The sequence below is a fragment of the Jaculus jaculus genome, chromosome 1, assembly GCF_020740685.1.
Source record: "Jaculus jaculus isolate mJacJac1 chromosome 1, mJacJac1.mat.Y.cur, whole genome shotgun sequence".
Classification (NCBI taxonomy): Eukaryota; Metazoa; Chordata; class Mammalia; order Rodentia; family Dipodidae; genus Jaculus; species Jaculus jaculus.
Window position 1 is genome coordinate 232,145,052 of NC_059102.1, and position 20,525 is coordinate 232,165,576.

The window sequence follows — 20,525 nt, forward strand, 5'->3', positions numbered from 1 at the left end:
ATATTAATAAGTGACAGTGAAAGCTGGCTTCCAGCTCTACAAAGCTTTTGCTTCTTCTTCTTCTTCTTCTTTTTCTTGTTTTTTCAAGGTAGGGCTTTGCTCTAGCCCAGGCTGACCTGGAATTCACTACGTTGTCACAGACTGACCTCGAACTCACAACAATCCTCCTACCTCTGCCTCACAAGTGCTGGGATTAAAGGCATGCACCACCACACCTGTCTAAGCCTTTGCTTCTTGCTCAGTGTCTATGTCTTTCAAATACAGTATGTGGCTCTCTGAGGGAGAAGCCAATTTACATGGATTCAGTTTGGCTTCTGCCTCAGCCTTCCAAGTGCTGGGATTAAAGGCGTGTAGACCACCTCCGGTCTTCTTGAGATTTATTTATTTATTTATTTATTTATTTATTTATTTATTTATTTATTTGCAAGCAGAAAGAGATAGGGAGCAGAGAAACAGACAGAATGGTCATCCTGGGGCCCATTCCAAATGAACTCCAGATGCACGTGCCACCTTGTGTATTTGGCTTTACATGGGCACTGGGGACACAAACTCAGGTCACTGGACTTTTAAGACAAGTGCCTTAAGCACTAAGCCATCTCTCCAGCCCCTTTCTTGAAAATTTTTTTTTTTTTTTTTTTTTTTGGTTTTTTGAGGTAGGGTCTCACTCTGGTCCAGGCTGACCTGGAATTAACTCTGTAGTCTCAGGGTGGCCTTGAACTCATGGCGATCCTCCTACCTCTGCCTCCCAAGTGCTGGGATTAAAGGCGTGCGCCACCACGCCCGGCTCGAAAAAATTTTAAAACAAGGTTTTATTTTATTATGTTTATTTTTGAAACATACCTCCCAGGCTGGCCTCAAACTCCCTATGTAATGATCTGGAACTTCTGATCCTCCTACTTCTATCTCCCAAGTGCTGTAATTACAGATTTGTGCCTCTGAGCCCATGTATGTGGCACTAGGGATTGAACCCAAGGCTTCAGAAATGCTAGGCAACCATATTATCAACTGAAATAATGCCCCAGCCCCATGGTTTTCATTTTAATAATGTTAGATAAAAAGATAAAAATCTGCTGGGTTGTGGTGGCACATGCCTTTAGTCCTAGCACTCAAGAGGCAGAGATAAGAGGCTCACCATGAGTTCAAGGCCACTGTGAGACTACATAGTGAAATCCAAATCAGCATGGCCTAGAGTGAGACTCTACCTTGAAAAAAAGAGCAGATAAAATCTGGACAACTACTTACAATTCCCTCTGTTAATTTAAAAATTAGGGTATGGGCTGGAGAGATGGCATAGCGGTTAATGCACTTGCCTGCAAAGCCAAAGGGTCCAGGTTTGATTCCTAGGACCCACATAAGCCAAATGTGTAAGGTGGCTCATGAGTCTGGGTATGTTTACAGTGGCTAGAGATGCTGGCTGTCATTCTCTGTCTCTGTCTCTGTCTCTGTCTCTGTCTCTCTCTCTCTCTCTCTCTGTCTGTGTGTGTGTGTGTGTGTGTGTGTCACTTTCTCTCTCTCAATTAAATAAATAAAAATAAAACTATGTTTTTTTAAAAAAAATCAAGGTATAACATTTAGAGTGAACACAGAGCCCTCTTAAGTCTCAATGATTAAAATGGTTAGCAAGAGACCCTATGGCACCTCTCCACACTCATATATGCAAAAATCAATAAAAGATCTACTTTAAAAATATATCTGTAGCTTAGTGTGGTGGCACATGCCTTTAATCCCAGCACTCAGGAGGCAGAGTAGAAGGATCACCAAAAGTTTGAGGCCACCCTGAGACTACATAGTGAATTCTAGGTCAGCCTGAGCTAGAGTGAGACCCCATCTTGAAAAACCAGAAATAAATAAATAAATAAAAATATATGTAGCCGGGCGTGGTGGCACACACCTTAAATCCCAGCACTCGGGAGGCAGAGGTAGGAGGATCGCCATGAGTTCGAGGTCACCCTGAGACTCCATAGTGAATTCCAGGTCAGCCTGGGCTAAAGTGAGACCCTACCTCGAAAAATCAAAAAACCAATATATATATATGTATGTATGTATGTATGTATGTATGTATGTATGTATGTATGTATTTATTTGTAAGGAAAGTGACTACGAGCACGCCAGGGCTTCCTGCCACTGCACACAATGCATGCGCCACTTTGTGTATCTGGCTTTATGTGGGCACTGGTGAATTGAACCCAGGCAGTCAGGCTTTGCAAACAAACACTTTAACCATTGAGCTATCTCTCCAGTCCCAAAGATCTACTTTTTAAAAAGAATATTGTCTTGGGCTGGAGAGATGGCTTAGCAATTAGTTGCTTGCCTGCAAAGCCTAAGGACCCAAGTTCAATTCCCCAATATCCACGTAAGCCAGATGCACAACGTGGTCCATGCACCTGAAGTTCCTTTGCAGTGGCTAGAGGTCCAGGCATGCCCATTCTGTCTATCTCTGCCTCTTTCTCTCTCTTTCACATAAGTAAAATAAAATGCGTGTTTAATTAAAGAATATTTTCTCAAAAGTCATTTTGACTTAGGCCCTAAGCAAAGTAAATTAAACTTTTTGTTACCTCAGTTTACTTATCAGTAATAGACTCCTCTTCTACCAAATTAATATCTGTAAAATATTTAGAGTAGGGTCTGCCTTGACTAGAAAGAAAAAAAAGCAGAAGGGTCATTGGAAGATATAGACCATGGTAGACAAATAGGATAATCTGTATGAAGAGATGACTGAGCAGTTAAAGTATTTTCTGGGAAGCCAAAGGACCTAGGTTCGATTCCCCAGTACCTACGTGATGCCACATGTACAAGGGGGCACATGCATCTGGAGTTCATTTGCAGTGGCTGGAAACCCCGGTGCTCCCATTCTCTCTCTATCTGCCTCTTTATCGCTCTCTCTCTCTCAAATAAATGAATAAAATATATATTTTTTTAAAATTATCACCCAAAAAGTCTACAATGTGATCCTCTGGGTCTACGTACATGTTCCCTTATATGGCCAAAGAGACTTTGTGTACATGCCTGAGTGCAGGAATTTTTAGTTTGTTTTTTGTTTTTGAGTCAGTCTTACTCTGCAGTCCAGGCTAGTTTCAAACTCTCTACCCTCTTGTCTCAGTCTCCTCAACATTAGGATTACAGGTGTATGCTCCCAAATAATTTCTTTCTATTTTTAACCCTTTTTTCAGATTTTTTTTTCCCCCAAAGTAGGGTCTCACTCTAGTCCAGGCTGACCTGGAATTCACTATGTAGTCTCAGGGTGGCCTTGAACTCACCGTGATCCTCCTACCTCTGCCTCCTGAGTGCTGAGATTAAAGGCGTGCGCCACCATGCCTGGCCCTCAGATTTTCTTTTTGAAACGGGGTCTCATGTAGCCCAGGCTAGCCTTAGTATATATGGTAGCCACAGATGACCTTGAACTCCGGATCTTACTGCTTCCATCTCCCAAGTCCTGGAATTACAGTTGTGTGTCGCCATACCCGGCCAGATCTTTTTTTTTTTTTAATCAAGACATTAAAATCTGGGCTTGATGATGCAGCAAGACCTGGGCCAGGATGGGGTGGGGGGGATACACATATGTGGAGAGAGACACTGATTAATCTAAGTGACTTTTCAGTAATGTGTCACATATCTTTTTCTTTCCTTCTCTTAATAAAAATGTAACTCTTAAAGATATTTAGAAAATAGTACTCAAATTCACATCATTACGGTTCCAATGAGCCAAGAACTATATTTTCCCCCTGTTACACAGAACAATAATTCTTAAGAGCTTAAAATATCAAAGCACTTCACAGGCATTTAATTAATCCTCCCCGGTGCCAGAGAGAAGGAAACTGATATTCATAGTTTTTCATGCTGACATCCTTTAATTTGGCAAGACTTCCGCTGGCTTTGAAAAACAGTCTGTCCCACAAAGGTTATTTGGGCCACCGTTGCTTAATCCATCGTCTTTACCCAACAAAACCTGGTAATCCGAGCGGTTTCAATTGCCATCTCGTGGGCCTTAGATGGGGCGAGGGGAGTTGCTCTGAGCCTGAGAGAAAGCACAGCGATTCTTCCTGGAGACAAAGCTCTTCTGTAGGGAACCTGCGGGATGGGGCTCGTGATGGAGGCAGATGGCGATTGCATCAGCGGCGGGCCGGCTGGCTGGCTGGCTGATGGAACTGGGCCACTGTGCATCCATCCCAGCTCCTCTCAGAACTCTGCTCTCCCGAGGCCGCAGGACGGGCGGTCTGACTCCGCCGTGTGCTCTGCTCAGCTTCTCTTGTGCGTGGGAAGCTCTGGGACGTCTGCTTCTGTTCAGACCTGTTTCGTGCTGACGCTCTGACCAAAATAGAGCAGCTGCCCACCCCAGGACCCAGCCCATTATCCAACTGTGTGTCTCCAGGGGTGCCCTTCTCATATCCTTTCTCACCCCCAGTGCAGACCTGCTCCAGTTCTTACAATCTCCACTAACTGATCTGTCACACTGTGGCAGGAATGACATCAAATCATTTTGCTTGTTTGTTTTTCAGGCTGGCATTTAACTCACTGTGGGGCTCGGGCAATCCCTCTACCTCAGCCTCCAGAGTGCCACTGAAATTACAGGTGTGCATCACCATACCCAGTTTCAAATCGTTTTAATGCCAATGAACTAATAGTAATAATAATGATACGGCCCCAGACCTCAAGAAGAATCTTTTGGCTTTTTTGTTGTTTGTTTGGTTTTTTGAGGTAGGGACTCGCTGTAGCTCAGGCTGACCTGGAATTCACTATGTAGTCTCAGGCTGGCCTTGAGCCATCCTCCTACCTCTGCCTCCTAAATGTTGGGATTAAAGGCACGTGCCACCATGCCCAGTGAAGTAAATCTCCAAACAACTACCATGCAAACACAATTCTGCAGACCCCAGCCAGCTGCTACTGAGAGGACTGGCACAAGGGGAGGGGCAAGAAAGCTCACCGCCGGCTATGCTTGTCTTTGCAGTGCTGGAGATCAAACCCAGATCTTACACACGCCTGGCAAAGGCTGCACATCGAGCTACAGTCCCAGCCCTGTTAGTGGCAGGGACGCATCACTGTCAGAATAGTCTGTAGACTCACAATCATCTGTACTCTTTCTTTCTTTTCATGATTTTGTTTGTTTGTTTGTTTGAGGTAGAGTCTTGCTCTAGCCCAGGTTGACCTAGAATTCCCTATATAGTCTCAGGCTGGCCTCAAACTAACAGTGATCCGCTTATCTCTGCCTCTCAAGTGCTGGGATTAAAGGCATGCACCACCATGCCTGGGTCTTCTTATCATGATTAAATTTTTTTTTCTTGTTTATTTTTATTTATTTATTTGAGAGCGACAGACAGAGAAAGAAAGAGGCAGATAGAGAGTGAGAATGGGCGTGCCAGGGCCTCCAGCCACTGCAAATGAACTCCAGACGCGTGTGCCCTCTGATGCGTCTGACTAACGTGGGTCCTGGGGAATAAAGCCTCGAACTTGGGTCCTTAGGCTTCACAGGCAAGCACCTAACCGCTAAGCCATCTCTCCAGCCCCTTATCATGATTTTTAATTGCTTCACTGCTTTATGTTTAAATTAAGACTACCCAACTCTGACCGTTAAATCTCAGGCTCAGAATTGGGTTACCTCTCCTCCACAGTGAGCTGTTGGCCAGGGAGACCTATGAGGTCCCCCAAACACTTGTTTACCTGCCAGAGCTAAAAGGTAAGACCCTATTGCTGAAGACACAACAGTCTGAGGTCACAGGACATCAGAATACCATGCTGGCACTGAGAGGGAAACTAGCTCTCTCCTGGCTAGGCCTCCTAGTGCTGAAAAGCCTGGAGGGAGCCACTGAAGGACAGCAGACACCACAGCGTGAACAAGCAAGGAACCCTGCAGATTATGAAATCAACCAGGTGGACGAGAAGTACACACTTGTGCAATAGTGGCATACAGCCTCTGTGGGAAACCAATTGTTCTCTCATTGGACATGAGGCCTGTTCAGTGAGAGAGAACGCTATCTAGTCTGGACACCAAGTCAGAATCCCATGGTCAGGAAACTCAAAGACTCCAGAAAGTAGCCCGCACTACTCTCTGGAGAAGAATGGGCTTATATCTCTTAAATAACAATGCATAAATACCCCTTAAGCGCAAGCTGCTCTCACTCTTGGCTGGAGAATCTGTTTTATTTCACAGATGGCAGAGAAAACAGAAGAACCAAGGTCCATCGATAAGATAAGAAGCTAGCTGAGACTTGCCACATCTTCCAGGAGACATTGCAGGGAAGGAACAACGTGAATACTGCCTCGTTGCTAGCCTGACAACCAGCTCCAGGGTGATGGTGATAGAAATGGATGGTGACAGAAAGCAAACAAATTCAGAGGCTACAGAGAACTCAACACTAGATCAGACTGCCAACAGGCCTGTCATGGCTCAGGGAGCATTGCAGAAGAGGGACTGGAAAGATTGTAAAAGCCACAGAGTGGGTAGGAATATCCTGTGGCACGGTCCCCCTTCTACCCCACAGGAACTAACAGAGGCTTTCATGACCCCACAGTGAATACCATAATCCCACTCAAGAGGGCCCCCAGGGAAACAAGAGCGGGGGCAAGTGAATAAAAGAGTATAACTTGTTATTAGCCGGGTGTGGTGGCGCACACCTTTAACCTCAGCACTCAGGAGGCAGAGGTAGGAGGATAGCCATGAGTTCAAGGCCACCCTGAGACTAAATAGTGAATTCCAGGTTAGCCTGGGCTAGAGTGAGACCCTACCTCGAAAAACAAAACAAAAGTTTTAATCTGTTATAATATATAAAAGACTTTGAGAGCTGAGAGAGATGACTCAGCCATTAAAGGTACTTGTTTGCAGATCCTGCTGGCCCTGGTTCAATTCCCCACTCCCCATGTAATGCCAGATACATAAGTGGCACATGTACCTGGAGTTCATTTGCACCTGTATCTATTCATTCTCTCTCTCTCCTCCCCCCCTTCTCTCTTTCTCACACACAAAAATAAAACTATGTAAAAATTTGTAAAAATTTTTAACTTAAAATAATAAAAAAGAATATTCTGATATAATGCAATGTGATTCTGGCTCACAGAAGAAGCCATTGAGAGCTTTTGGACAGAGGTATATTATGGCCAGCATAATCTCATTTTTCTTCTTATTTATTTTGATTGTTTTTGTTTGTGGTTTTGAAGTAGGGATTCACTCTAACGCAGGCTGACCTAGAATTCACTATGTAGTCTCAGGGTGCCCTCTAACTCATGGCAATCCTCCTACCTCTGCCTCCCAAATCCTGGGATTAAAGGCATGCACCACCACACCCGGCTTTTTATTTTGATATTTTGAGACAGAACCTTCCTAGGCACTCTTTAAACTCACTACATAGCCCATACTGACAATCACCCTGTGGCAGTTTGCTAAGGATTACGGGCATATGCCACGCCACCCAGCTATTAGTCCATGTATGAATGTATGTATGTGGGCACACCAGATACTCTTGCCACTGCAAATGAATACCAGACACTTGCATCACTTATTGCATCTAGCTTCTTATGGTTGGCTTTGGAATTGAGCCTGGCTGTCAAAGCTTATAAGTAACTGCAGAGCCATCTTCCTAGCCCCTATCTTTTAAATATCTATATGTCTAATCTTTATGATTAAGTGACATAAGGACTGTGACTTCTCTGAGCTTTGTTTCTACACAGCAGAGAGTAAAGATGATCTTCAATGAAGAAAGGAAGGTAGGTATGGTGGAGGAATAGAAGATAGGATTTGGGCTGGAGAGATGGCTTAGCGGTTAAGCGCTTGCCTGTGAAGCCTAAGGACCCCGGTTCGAGGCTCGGTTCCCCAGGTCCCACGTTAGCCAGATGCACAAGGGGGCGCACGCGTCTGGAGTTCGTTTGCAGAGGCTGGAAGCCCTGGCGCGCCCATTCTCTCTCTTCCTCTATCTGTCTTTCTCTCTGTGTCTGTCGCTCTCAAATACATAAATTAAAAAAAAAAAAAAAAAAAAAGAAGATAGGATTTAACTCCAGGGCCCTAAAGGTAATTTCAGATTGCCCAGTGATGTGTGGAATGTCTCCACTTTGTGGTGTGGCCAGGGTTAAAACGTACAGAAAGCTGGGATGGAGAAATTGCTCAGTGGTTAAAAGGGAATGCTTGCAAAGCCTGACAGCCTGAGTTCAATTCCCCAGTACTCACATAAAGACAGATGCACAAAGTGATGCATGCATATGGAGTTTATTTGCAGTAACAAGAGGTCCTGACATACCCATTCTCTTTCTCTTGTTCTTATTCTCTCTCTCTCTCTCTCCTTGTAAATAAGTAAATAAATAAATAAATTTAAAAACTATACAGGAAGCCATCAAGTGGCATGGCTGCGTGGGACCGAGGTGTTCTAGGAGCATTGGCCATGCCTCCAGAAACAATCTCCCTCATCTTCATTTTGTCTTTGTAACCTTCTGGGCATGTGTATTCCTTGCTTGTCACTTTCAGTCCTATTTTCTAGACTCCTTAAAAGGAAGTTATGATATGAAAATAGACTAGAAATAGACATATTTGTGTTGGAGATAGCTATGAGATTCTACTATTCTTTTAAGGATTTATTTTTATTTATTTATTTATTAGAGAGAGGGAGAAAAAGAGAGAGAGAGAGAATGGGAGCACCAGGGCCTCTAGCCACTGCAAGCAAACTCCAAATGCATGTGCCACCATGCGCATCTGGCTTATGTGGGACTTGGAGAATCAAACCCAGGTCCTTGGGCTTCGTAGGCAGGTGCCTTAACCGCTAAACCAAGATTCTACTATTCGTTCTATTATGTTTTTGTGGTGCTGTGGGTGAAACCCATGGCCTCACTCTACTACAAACGACGGGGTGTTTGCTTTCTCTGTCCTTTAGGCTTTTAAAAAGCTTCAATAATTCATTGGTCTTCTCTTGCTTGCTAGCTAATTTAAATAATAATAATAATTTTTTGGGGGGGAGACCAGGCATGGTCGCTCACACCTATAATCTCAGCACTTGGTAGGCTGAGGTACAAGGATCATGGTGAGTTCCAGGCCAGCTTGGACTAGAGTAAGACCCTGCCTCAAAAAAAAGTACCTTTTCTCTTTTCATTTTCTTTCTTTACACTTTTCTCTCTCTCCCTTCTTCCCTCCCTCCCTTCCTCCCCTCCTTCTTCTGTCCCTCTTCCTTCCTTCTCTCCCTCCCTCCTCTCTCTCCCTCTCTTTCTTGACAGGGTCTATGACCTCAAATTCATTATGTAGTTGAGGATGACCTTGAACTACTGACCTCCCCCAATCTTTCAAGTGCTGGGATTACAGGCATGAACCATCACAGTAAAATAATTTTCTTGCTTTTAAAAAATTTTCTTTATTTATTTGCAAGGAGAGAGAGAGATAAAGAGAGAGAGAGAGAGAAAATGGGCATGCCAAGGCCTCTAACCACTACAAATGAACTCCAGACACATGTGCCCTTTTTGCACCTGGCTTACATGGGTCCTGGGGAAACCTGGGTCCTTTGGCTTCAAAGCTAAATGCCTTGTAGTGGTTTAATTCGGATATCCCCCATAAACTTAGGTATTCTGAATGCTAGTTTCCCCAGCTGATGGCAATTGGAGAGTAAAGCCTCCTGGATTCAGAGCATTATTGGGGGCAGGCTTATGGATTTTAGATCCGGTTTCCCCTTGCCAGTGTTTGGCACACTCTCCTGTCCCTGTTGCCCACATGATGTTGGCGAGGGGATAATGTCCATCCTTTGCTCATGCCATCATTTTCCCTGCCATCATAAAGTTTCCCCCTCAAGCCTGTAAGCCAAAACAAATCTCTTTTTTCCCACAAGCTGCTCTTGATTGGGTGATTTTTACCAACAATGTGAACCTGACTGCAACAGGCTTTAACTGCTAAGGCATCTCTCCAGTCCTGATTTTTTTTTTGTTTTTCGAGGTAGGGTCTTGCTCTAACCTGGGCTGACCTGGGATTTACTATGTAGTCTCAGGCTGGCCTCAAACTCACAGTGATTCTCCTACCTCTTGCTCCCAAGTGGTAGGATTAAAGGTGTTCACCACCATGCCTGGCTATTTAAAAACAAATACATACATACGTATGTATGTATGTATGTATGTATGTATGGTATTTGTGTGTTTATTTGTTTTTCCAAGGTAGGGTCTTACTTTAGACCAAGCTGACCTGGCACTTACTATGTTTTCTCAGACTTGTCTCAGATTCATGGCGATCCTCCTACCTCTGCCTCCTGAGTGCTGGGATTAAAGGCATGTGCCACCACATCCAGCAAATATTTTTTTTTCTCAATTTTTGTTAACATTTTCCATGATTATAAAAAGTATCCCATGGTAATACCCTCCCTCCCCCCCCACCAAAGCAAATATATATATATATTTTTTATTTTTTTTTTTTTGAGGTAGGGTCTCACTCTGGCTCAGGCTGACCTGGAATTCACTATGTAGTCTCAGGGTGGCCTCGAACTCTCGGTGATCCTCCTACCTCTGCCTCCCGAGTGCTGGGATTAAAGGCGTGCGCCACCACACCCGGCTCCCGCAAATATATTTTTAAATGCAGAAAATGTAGTGGGTTTCTATACCAAGGCAGGGTTTCACTGTAGCCCAGGCTGACCTGAACTCTCTCTGTAATTCCAGTCTGGCTTTGAACTCACAGTGATCCTTCTACCTCTGCCCTCTGAGTGCTGGGATTAAAGGTGTGCATTTCTTCAGTTTTAGTCCTGAGGACTGAACTAGGATCTCATGCTTACTAGGGAGAGCTATGTCCCCATGCCAGCTGCTTTCAAGTAATAGTTTTAGATTTTTATGTATTCATTTGCAGAGAGAAAGAGAGAGAGAAGAGAAAGAGTGATAATGAAAGTGAGTATGGATGGGGACTCCAGGGCCCTCTCCTACTGCAAACAAAGACCAGATGCATGTGCCGCTTTGTGTAACCGGCTTTATGTGGGTACTGGGGAACTGAACCCAGGCTGACAGGCTTTGTAAGCAATGCCTTTATCTCTCTAGCACAGCCCTCAAGTAATTATTTTGTGTGATAGTTTTTTGTTTTTTTTTTTTCGAGGTAAGGTATCACTCTAACCCAGGCTGACCTGGAATTCACTATGTAGTCTCAGGGTGGCCTCGAACTCACAGCAACCCTCCTACCTCTGCCTCCCGAGTGCTGGGATTAAAGGCGTGTGCCACCATGCCCGGCTGAAATTGGAGTCTTGCACTGAACGTAGAACTGTTTGTTTTAGGTAAGACTGGCTGACTGACTAGGAAGCTCCAGTAATTTTCCAGTCTTTGTACCCCATAAGACTGAGGCTACAGGCATTCATAGCCATGTCTATAAGCATAAGTGGGTGCTGGGAAATCACACTCAGGAAACACCCAGGCCTTCTCAGGCCCTCACGATTGTGTGCCAAGTGCTCTTACCTGCTGAACCATCTCCCCAGCCCCTTGTGTGACTATAAAAGAAAAATCAAGTTAATTAAAGTGTACCCTCACTCCTGAAAGAGCAAGATCTGATTCGTCCCAGTTCCCCTCCCCCCAGGGTATTAAGAGATAAGGCAGGGCATTATGCACCTGGCATCCTCTGGACACTGGAGGGACAAGCAAAGGTATTAAGGGCCACAAAGTCAATATGAGGATGTGCATTAGTAGAATACAGGTGAATGAAAAAAGCAAATCAATCCTGTCCTCTCTTGCTCCTGGGCTGGGCTAGCACAAGTCTATTAAGCTAATTGACTTGGGCCCTGCTGGGGAGCTGACAAAACTCCTTGCAGGGTAAGGTTTCTCAGCCCTCCCTAGAGGAGGCTCTCGGATAGCCTGCCATCTCAAGCAAGTGGGTCACAGGGGCCCATTGGGATAGGGGCCAAGGGAAGGCCTGGGTGCTGACAAAGAGGGCTGGGCAGGGCCAGAACCTTCTTTCTGAGTTTTCCCATCTGTGAATTGAAAGAACTCTTCCAGCCCTGATTCTATATGCAGAGGCAAATCTTCATGAGGAGAGGGTTCTAGGAAGGCCATGGTCCAGCCACCTTATGTCAGCCATCTCACTCACTGGAAGAATCCAGGAGGTATATTGATTTTACCATTCCATAAATGAGAAAATAGGGTTTAGCAAATGTCACTGGCCTCATCATGGTCATTGTGGTTAGATGGTCATAGAGTCTTCCCAGTGAGGTCAGTCTGCCTCTCTACTGCTAATTTATTTATTGAACAGAGAAAGAGGGAGAAAGGGAAAGGGAGAGGGAGAGGGAGAGGGAGAGGGAGAGGGAGAGGGAGAGAGAGAGAGCATGCTAGGGCCTCCAGCCACTGCAAACGAATTCCAGACGTGTGCGCCCCCTTGTGCATCTGGCTAACGTGTGTCCTGGGGAATCGAACCTGGGTTGTTTGGCTTTTCAGGCAAACGCCCCAACTGCTAAGCCATCCCTCCAGCCCTGCTTTTGTTCTTAAACCACTTTCTAGTACAGGTCTCTGAAAAACCTATTAAAAACTACATTCAAAGCTGCTCTGCCCTCCTTGAGGCCCTCAGAACCTTTGTTTTGTATTCAGGGTTCCCAGGCCTTGCCTTCCTGTGTTCTGGGCCACGCCAGCTTGTGACCACAAGCAGGAGTTGCAGCCTTGCTTTGAGTCCATGCAGAGCTCATGTCACGATCCCGCGACCCTCAGCGCCGGTCTATGAGGTGGACACTCTTGTTATTCCCACTTGGAACCTAGAGCTGTCACGGAATCCACCAGAAGCTGCACAAGCAGGGTGATGGGAAGCAGACCATGTCATACACTAGGCCAAGTGGTTTCCCTTTAAAGGAAACGGATTCATTTCCTGAGGCTAGCACACTGTATAATAATCCAGCTATGAAGAAGCCCACACTGCAGAAGTTGAGAATTTTTTCTTTTTTTCGATTTTTCAAAGTAGGGTCTCACTCTAGCCCAGACTGACCTAGAATTCACTACGTAGAACTCACCTAGAATTCACTACGTAGAACTCACAGTGATCCTCCTACCTACCAAGTGCTGGGATTAAAGGCGTATGACACTATGCCCAGCAGAAGAGGAGAATTTGATGTGAGTGCAACTCACTGTCCCACAGTTATTTTCTGAATGCCCATCCTGAGGATGTAGGAGACACAACTGCTTTCAGATAGAGACCACAACTTTCTGCCTCCTTGGGGACTCATTAAAACCATGTTCCGGAGCCTGGCATGGTGGCACATGCCTTTAATCCCAGCACTGGGGAGGCAGAGGTAGGAGGATCGCCGTGAGTTTGAGGTCACCCTGAGACTACAGAGTGAATTCCAGGACAGCCTGAGCTAGAGTGAGACCCTACCGTGGGGAAAACCAACCAACCAACCAAACAAAACTAAAACATATTCTGGGACTGGAGAGATGGCTTAATGGTTAATGTGCTTGCCTGAGAAGCCTAAGGACTCAGGTTCTATTCCCCAGTACTCACATAAGCCAGATGCATAAAGTAGCACATGTATCTGGAGTTTATTTGCAGTGACTAGAGGTCCTGGCATGCCCATTCTCTCTGTGATGACTTGATTCAGGTGTCCCCCATAAACTTAGTGTTCTGAATGCTAGGTTCCCAGCTGATGGAGATTTGGGAATTAATGCCTCCTGGAGGCAGTGTATTGTTGGGGGCGGGCTTATGGGTGTTATAGCCAGTTTCCCCAAGCCAGTGTTTGGCACACTCTCCTGTTGCTATTGTCCTCCTGATATTGGCTAGGGGGTGATGTCCACTCTCTGCTCATGCCATTGTTTTCCCTGCCATCGTGGAGCTTCCCCTTGAGCCTATAAGCCAAAATAAACCTCTTTTTCCTCCCACAAGCTGCTCTGGGTTGGGTGATTTCTACCAGCAATGCAAACCAGACTGTAATACACACACACACTCTCTCTCAATCTGCCTCTCTCTCTCAAATAAATAAATAACATATTTTTAAAAAATATTTTGGATCTGCTGGATGAGTCATTTACTCACACGATGAGTATTCATATGGTGAACAGCCTTTGAAGACGAGGTGGTGCCTCCCTTCAATGCAAAGGAAGGGATGCTCAAACCTTCTTGGAGGGCAGAGAGCATGTCCCACCATCCAGCAAAGGGAAGATGTGCTTCCTGACCATTTCAAATGATCTGGGTTTCATGCATGTGGAATTCCTAATTTCTGTCCATTAGTATAATGGGCTACAAAACTAGATGTCACTTGGCCCTTGTCACATCACTGTGTGGGGCTTGGGGCTTGGAGAACAAGACAGTGCTGGTGCTTTAGAACCTTGCTCTGCTCTTTTGTTCACCTGTGCTGGTCCACATGACCACCCTCTCCACGGTGCTCCAGTAACACAGGGCTGCCTTTCCATAACCCTTACAGAGCACAGCCTGGGACCAATAAGGTGAATTTCAATGCTGCATATGTTAATAGTGGCATACTACTGTACAATAAAAAAAAAAAAAAACAGGCTTTAGGGGACTGGAGAGATGTCTTAGCAGTTAAGGAGCTTGCCTGGGAAGTGTAAGGATCTACGTTCAACTTCCCAGAACCCATGTAAGCCAGATGCACATGATGGCACATGCGTCTGGAATTCTTTTGTAGAGGCTAGAGGCCCTGATGCACCCATTCTCTCTCTCTCTCTCTCACTCTCTCTATCAAATAAATAAATAAAAAAAATTAAAGGCTTTGAGGGCGGAAGAGATGACTCAGCAGTTAAGGCACTTGACTATAAAACCTAAGGACCCAGGTTCAATTCCCCAGTACCCATGAAAAGCCAGATGCAGCTGGCACATGCATCTGGAGTTTGTTTGCAGTGGCTGGAGACTTTGGCACATGTGCTCTCTCTGTCTCTCTCAAATAAATAAATAAATAAATTTTTGAGGTAGGGTCTCATTCTAGCCCAGGCTGACCTGGAATTCACTCAGTAGTCCCAAAGTGGCCTTGAACTCATGGCAATCCTCCTACTTCTGCCTACTAAATGCTGGGATTAAAAGCATGCACCACCACGCCCAGCTTAAAATATTTTAAAAATTTATTTCTATTTATTTGAGAAAGAGAAACAGGGAGACACAAAGAGAATGGGCACGCCAGGGCTTTCAACCACTGTAAATGAACTCCAGATGCATGCACCACTTTGTGCATCTGGCTTACGTGGGTCCTGGGGAATTGAACCGAGGTCCTTTGGCTTCACAGACAAGTGCCTTAACCTCTAAGCCATCTCTCCAGCCCCTTAAAAATTTTAAATTAATGAATTTACTTATTTGATAGAGAGGGAAAGTGGCAGACAGAGAGAGAGCAAGCATGCCAGGGCCTTTAGTCACTACAAACAAACTCCAGAGGAAAGTGCCCCCTTGTGCATCTGGCTTATGTGGGTCCTGGGGAATTGAACCTGGGTCCTTTGGCTTTGTAGGTAAGTGCCTTAACCACTATACCATCTCTCCAGCCCAATGAAATATTTTTTAAAAGGCTTGAGGAGCCAGGTATGGTGGCACATGTCTTTAATCCCAGCCCTTGGGGGGCAGAGGTAGGAGGATCACTGTGAGTTCAAGGTCTATAGAGTGAGTTCCAAGTCAGCCAGTGCTAGAGTGAGACCCTGCCTTGAAAAACAAAAAATCAAAACCAACAAAAAAAGGCTTTAGGGTTGGGGAGATGGCTTGGTGGTTAAAGGCACTTGCTTGCAAAGCCTGTTGGCCCAGATTCAATTCCCCAGTCCCCATGTAAAGTCACACCCAAGACATGAAGCATGTGCCACTTTGTGTATCTGACTTTACAAGAGTGCTGGGGAATTGAACAGGCTTTACAAGCAAGTGCTTTTAACCTTTGAGCCATCTCCCTAGCTCATGTATATATATATATATATATGGTTTTTTTTTTTTTTTGAGGTAGAGTCTCACTGTAGCCCAGGCTGACCTGGAATTAACCATGTAGTCCCAGGGTGGCTTCGAACTCATGGTGATCCTCCTACCTCAGGCCCCTGAGTGCTGGGATTAAAGGCATGTGCCACCATGCCCAGCTTTCATATATATTGTTTTGTATTTGTTTTGTTTTGGCTTTTTGAGGTAGGGTCTCACTCCAGCCCAGGCTAACCTGGAACTCACTCTGTAGACACACATTGGCCTCGAACTCATGGCGATCCTTCTACCTCTGCCTCCCAAGTGCTGGGATTAAAGGTGTGTTCCTCCACTCCCAGCGATATTTCCATTTTTTAAGACTATGTTTTGCTGTGTAGCATAGGCTGGCCTGAAACTCATGATTCTCAGTCTCCCTAGTGCTGGGATTACAGGTGTATACCACCATGCCTGGGTATATCTTCTTTCAGAAAAAGAAATGGACAGTCCTGTTTGCTAGATGAAGCCATTGAGAACTTTGCTAAGCAACACTTTCACGATGACCCGGAATACCCTAAGAAGGCTTCACAATCTCCCGAAAGGGAGGCGAATCCAGAGAGGCTGCTGGGTTACCTATGGAAGTCAGCTCCCCTGCTCCGCCTCCCGAAGTGGGGCAAGGGTGGCAGTGCACACGCGTGAGCAATCCTGGGGAGGAGCTCACGACAGCTGCTTGGGTGTTCTCTCCCCTTGCGCCCCCGCCCCCCACTCCGCCCCGATCCTCAATGGTCATCAGGGACCTGGCTTGCCCTGGTTCTTTCAAAAGCTTTGGGATGGGTCACATGCAGGAAGCGGCCCTGCCCTTGAACTCCCAGGGCAAACCAGGAGTCTCCTCCCTCCAGTCCTGCCCGTTCCTTAGCACTCATGCAAGAATTCTGTGACATCTGTCCACACCTCCTCAGTTCTAATTGCAGATGTGTGTCTGCACACGTGACCAAGCTCTTCGTGGCTGGCAGCTTCTGCTGATGGAATTAGCGTGAGGTAGTCACCGTGGCGATTGCACAGTCCTTGCCGCCTCAGCCACTTTTCCCACTAAAAGCCAATTGTTCCTTAACAAGCAAAGCAATTTGGCCCAGCTCAGAACATTATCCATCCCCCCACTAGTACAGTCTATGCCCACCAGGCTTCAAATGTGGGTTTGTTAGACTCATCATGGCATGCATTTGGCAGCATGTTTTGCAAGGGCTAGATTAGGGAAGAAAAAGCTCAGAAGTAGCATCATGATGCTGTTCATTGAGTGGTAATGTCCCCTCCTCCAGATCCAAAGGGTGCTGGGATTGAAACGTTAATTCTCCCACCCAAGTTCTAACCAGGCCTGACCCTGCTTAGTGTCCGAGATCCCACAAGACTGGGTGCATTCAGAGTGGCATGGTCGTAGACTGAAACTTTAACTCTCAATGAGATGATATTAGGAGGCGGAGCCTTTTGGAGGTGCCTTGATCATGTGGGTGGAACCCTTATCAACAAGATTGGCGCCCTTCTAAGGGAGCCCAGGGCGCTCTCTTCAACTCTCTTTCCCACATGTGAGGATACAAGGATAAGCCACCTGCAGCCTGGAGGAGCCCCCCGCCCCCCAAAACCCAGCCATGCTGCTGCCCTGTCATAGGGTTCCAGGTTTCCAGAACTATGAGAAATAATTGTGTTGTTGTTTTTGGTTTTTCGAAGTAGGGTCTCCCTTTAGCCTAGGCTGACCTGTGTAAATTCACTTTGTGGTCTCAGGGTGGTCTGGAACTCACCATGATCTTCCTACCTCTGCCTTCCAGGTGCTGGGATTAAAGGCATATGCCATTACACCCGGCTGTTTATTTAAGAGAGAGAAAATATGCATGGGTGTGCCAGGGCCTCCTATCACTACAAACAAACTCCAGACACATGTGCCACTTTGTGCATCTGGCTTTATGTAGGTACTAGGGAATGGAACCTGGGCTGTCTGGCTTTGCAAACAAGTGCCTTTAAACACAGCCATTTGTCCAGCCCAAATGTGTTATTTATAATGCAATTATTCCACAGTCCTTTGTCATAGCAACCCACACCAAGAGACATGGTAAAAACCTAGACATGTATGCTCAACATGGAGTTGGAAAAAATGTTTGTAATGCTTGCCCATGCTGAGGGGAAAGCACAGAGAGCAATGCAAGAGCATGTGAACTCACTGCAGACCAGTAACTTAAGACCCTCTGAAATGTCTCTTGCCTACAGCACTGGCTCTAACCTAGCTCTGCTTCTGAACCCCATGGAGTCTCTGGGCACTGTGGCCTCTTCTGCACCTCACTGGTCTTTATGAGCAGGGCAGGGCATTTTTTATAGGACCTGTGCAGAGCTGGCTTTGGTAGACTGGTTTCATGTAGATTTTTCAGGCACTGTTTATACTTTACCTTTTTTTGTTTTGTTTTGTTTTTCTTTTTTTGAAAAATTTTTTTTTGTTTATTCTTATTTATTTGAGAGCGATAGAGAGAGAAAGAGGCAGAGAGAAAGAGGCAGAGAGAAAGAGAGAGAGAATAAGGCGCCAGGGCCTCCAGCTGCTGCAAACGAACTCCAGACACGTGCGCCCCCTTGTGCATCTGGCTAACGTGGGACCTGGGGAACCGAGCCTCAAACCAGGTTCCTTAGGCTTCACAGGCAAGTGCTTAACCGCTAAGCCATCTCTCCAGCCCTTTTTTTTTTTGTTTTTCAACGTAGGGTCTCACTGTAGCACAGACTGACCTGGAATTCACTATGTAGTCTCAGGGTGGCCTTGAACTCATGGCGATCCTCCTACCTCTGCCTCCTGAGCGCTGGAATTAAAGGTGTGCACCACCATGCCTGGCCTTTACCTTTTAAATTATTTATTTATTTATTTACAAGGAAAGAGAGAGAGATGGCGGGGAGGGGGGGGGTAGACAGAGAGAATATAGATGTGCCAGGGCCTTTAGCTGCTGTACACAAACTCCAGTTGCATGTGCCACTTTGTGCATCTGGCTTTACATGGGAACTGGGGCATCAAACCTGGGTCCTTAGTCTTTGCAGGCAAGAGCCTTAACCACTAAACAATCTCTTTAGCCCCTGATGGTTTTTAGAAATGAAAGTAGGGAGACGATATTCTTCCCTGGCTCGGGGCTTTGCCCTCAGTGTCCAGGAAGACCCTGGAAGGTGGCTCTACTATTCCTCAGGGTTAGCTAATTGGCTGGGGCAGGCTTCCAGTCTCCTCCCTCCTCCTGACGCTGTAGTTCCTACATTTTCTTGGAACTTCAGGCCATTTCAACTTTCCCCTAACTGATTCACAAGGGAGGAGTGTTTCCTAGTCAGACTATTTGCTGGTCATCCACTCATTGCTTTGTAGGGGAAGGACTCACCATTCCAAGGTCCCAGATCCAGCCAACAACACCACCCTGTGAACAATCAGTGAGGAAAGGATTGGCAAGAACTCACATTTTCTGTCTTCTTGGGTTTTGCACAAGGTGGTACATGTGTCTGGAGTTCATTTGCCGTGGCTAGAGGCCCTGGAGCTTGCATCCTCTCTTCTATCTGCCTTTTTCTCTCTCTCAAATAAATAAGTAAATGAATAAAAAATATTTTAATGGATGTGCCAGGGCCTCCTGCCACTGCAGATAAACTCCAGATGCACGCACCACTTTGTGCATCTGGCTTTATTTGGGTACCAGGTAAACATTAACTGCTGAGCCCCATCTTGCCAGACCTAGTTTTTTTTCTCAATTTTTATTAACATTTTCCATGATTATAAAAAAATATATATCATGGTAATACCTCCCCCCCCCACTTTCTCCTTTGAAATTCCATTCTCTATCATATCTCTTCCCCATCTCAATCAGTCTCTTTTATGTTGATGTCATGATCTTTTCCTCCTTTTGTGATGGTCTTGTGTAGGTATTGTCAGGCACTATGAGGTCATGGATATCCAGGCCATTTTATGTCTAGAGGGGGCACGTTGTAAGGAGTCCTACCCTTCCTTTGGCTCTTACATTCTTTCCACCACCTCTTCCTCATTAGACCATGAGCCTTGGAAGGTGTGATTGAGATGTTACTCAGTACTCCAGTCACTTCTTTCCAGCTCTATGATACCTTCTGAGTCGTCCCAAGGTCACTGCCATCTGAAAAGAGAAGATTCTCTACCCAAAGTGAGAGTAGCATTAATATAAAGGTATGAATATTAAGAGAAGTGCTTACTGGGCAGTTTGATAAGCATAGTATATACATTTTTCCAGACATCAGCAGATGTTACACCCCTAGGGCTCATGACTACCCCCTGTTTTAAGTTTTCAGTATCAGGGATGTATTCCCTCCCATGGAGCAGGCCTCCAGTCCAATTAGAGGGCAGTTGGTATCCACTATGACAGACGTGCCACTATTGTACCTGTTGGCTCATTTGGCCTGGCTGGCCAATTATAAGGCTTGCAGTGTCCACTGTTGAGTATCTTCACTGGTGGTATCTCTTCATCCCATTGACCTACATGTAGAATGGCTTCTTCCAGCTTTCTGTCAGCTGGTCTACATGGAGGTGGTTATCAGCTCAGTTCCAGCAGGATTTCTCAGTGGCCTTGCAGCCCAAGTATGTGGAGTCTTCAGCAATAGGGTCTTACCACCTGTTCCTGGTGGGAAACCAAGGGTCTTGGCAATGGCCTATAATTTTTGGGGGGCACCAGGGACCTCCCTGGCCAACAACTCATTGGAAGGTATCCCATCCCTAGCACTGAAAATTTTCTAGAAA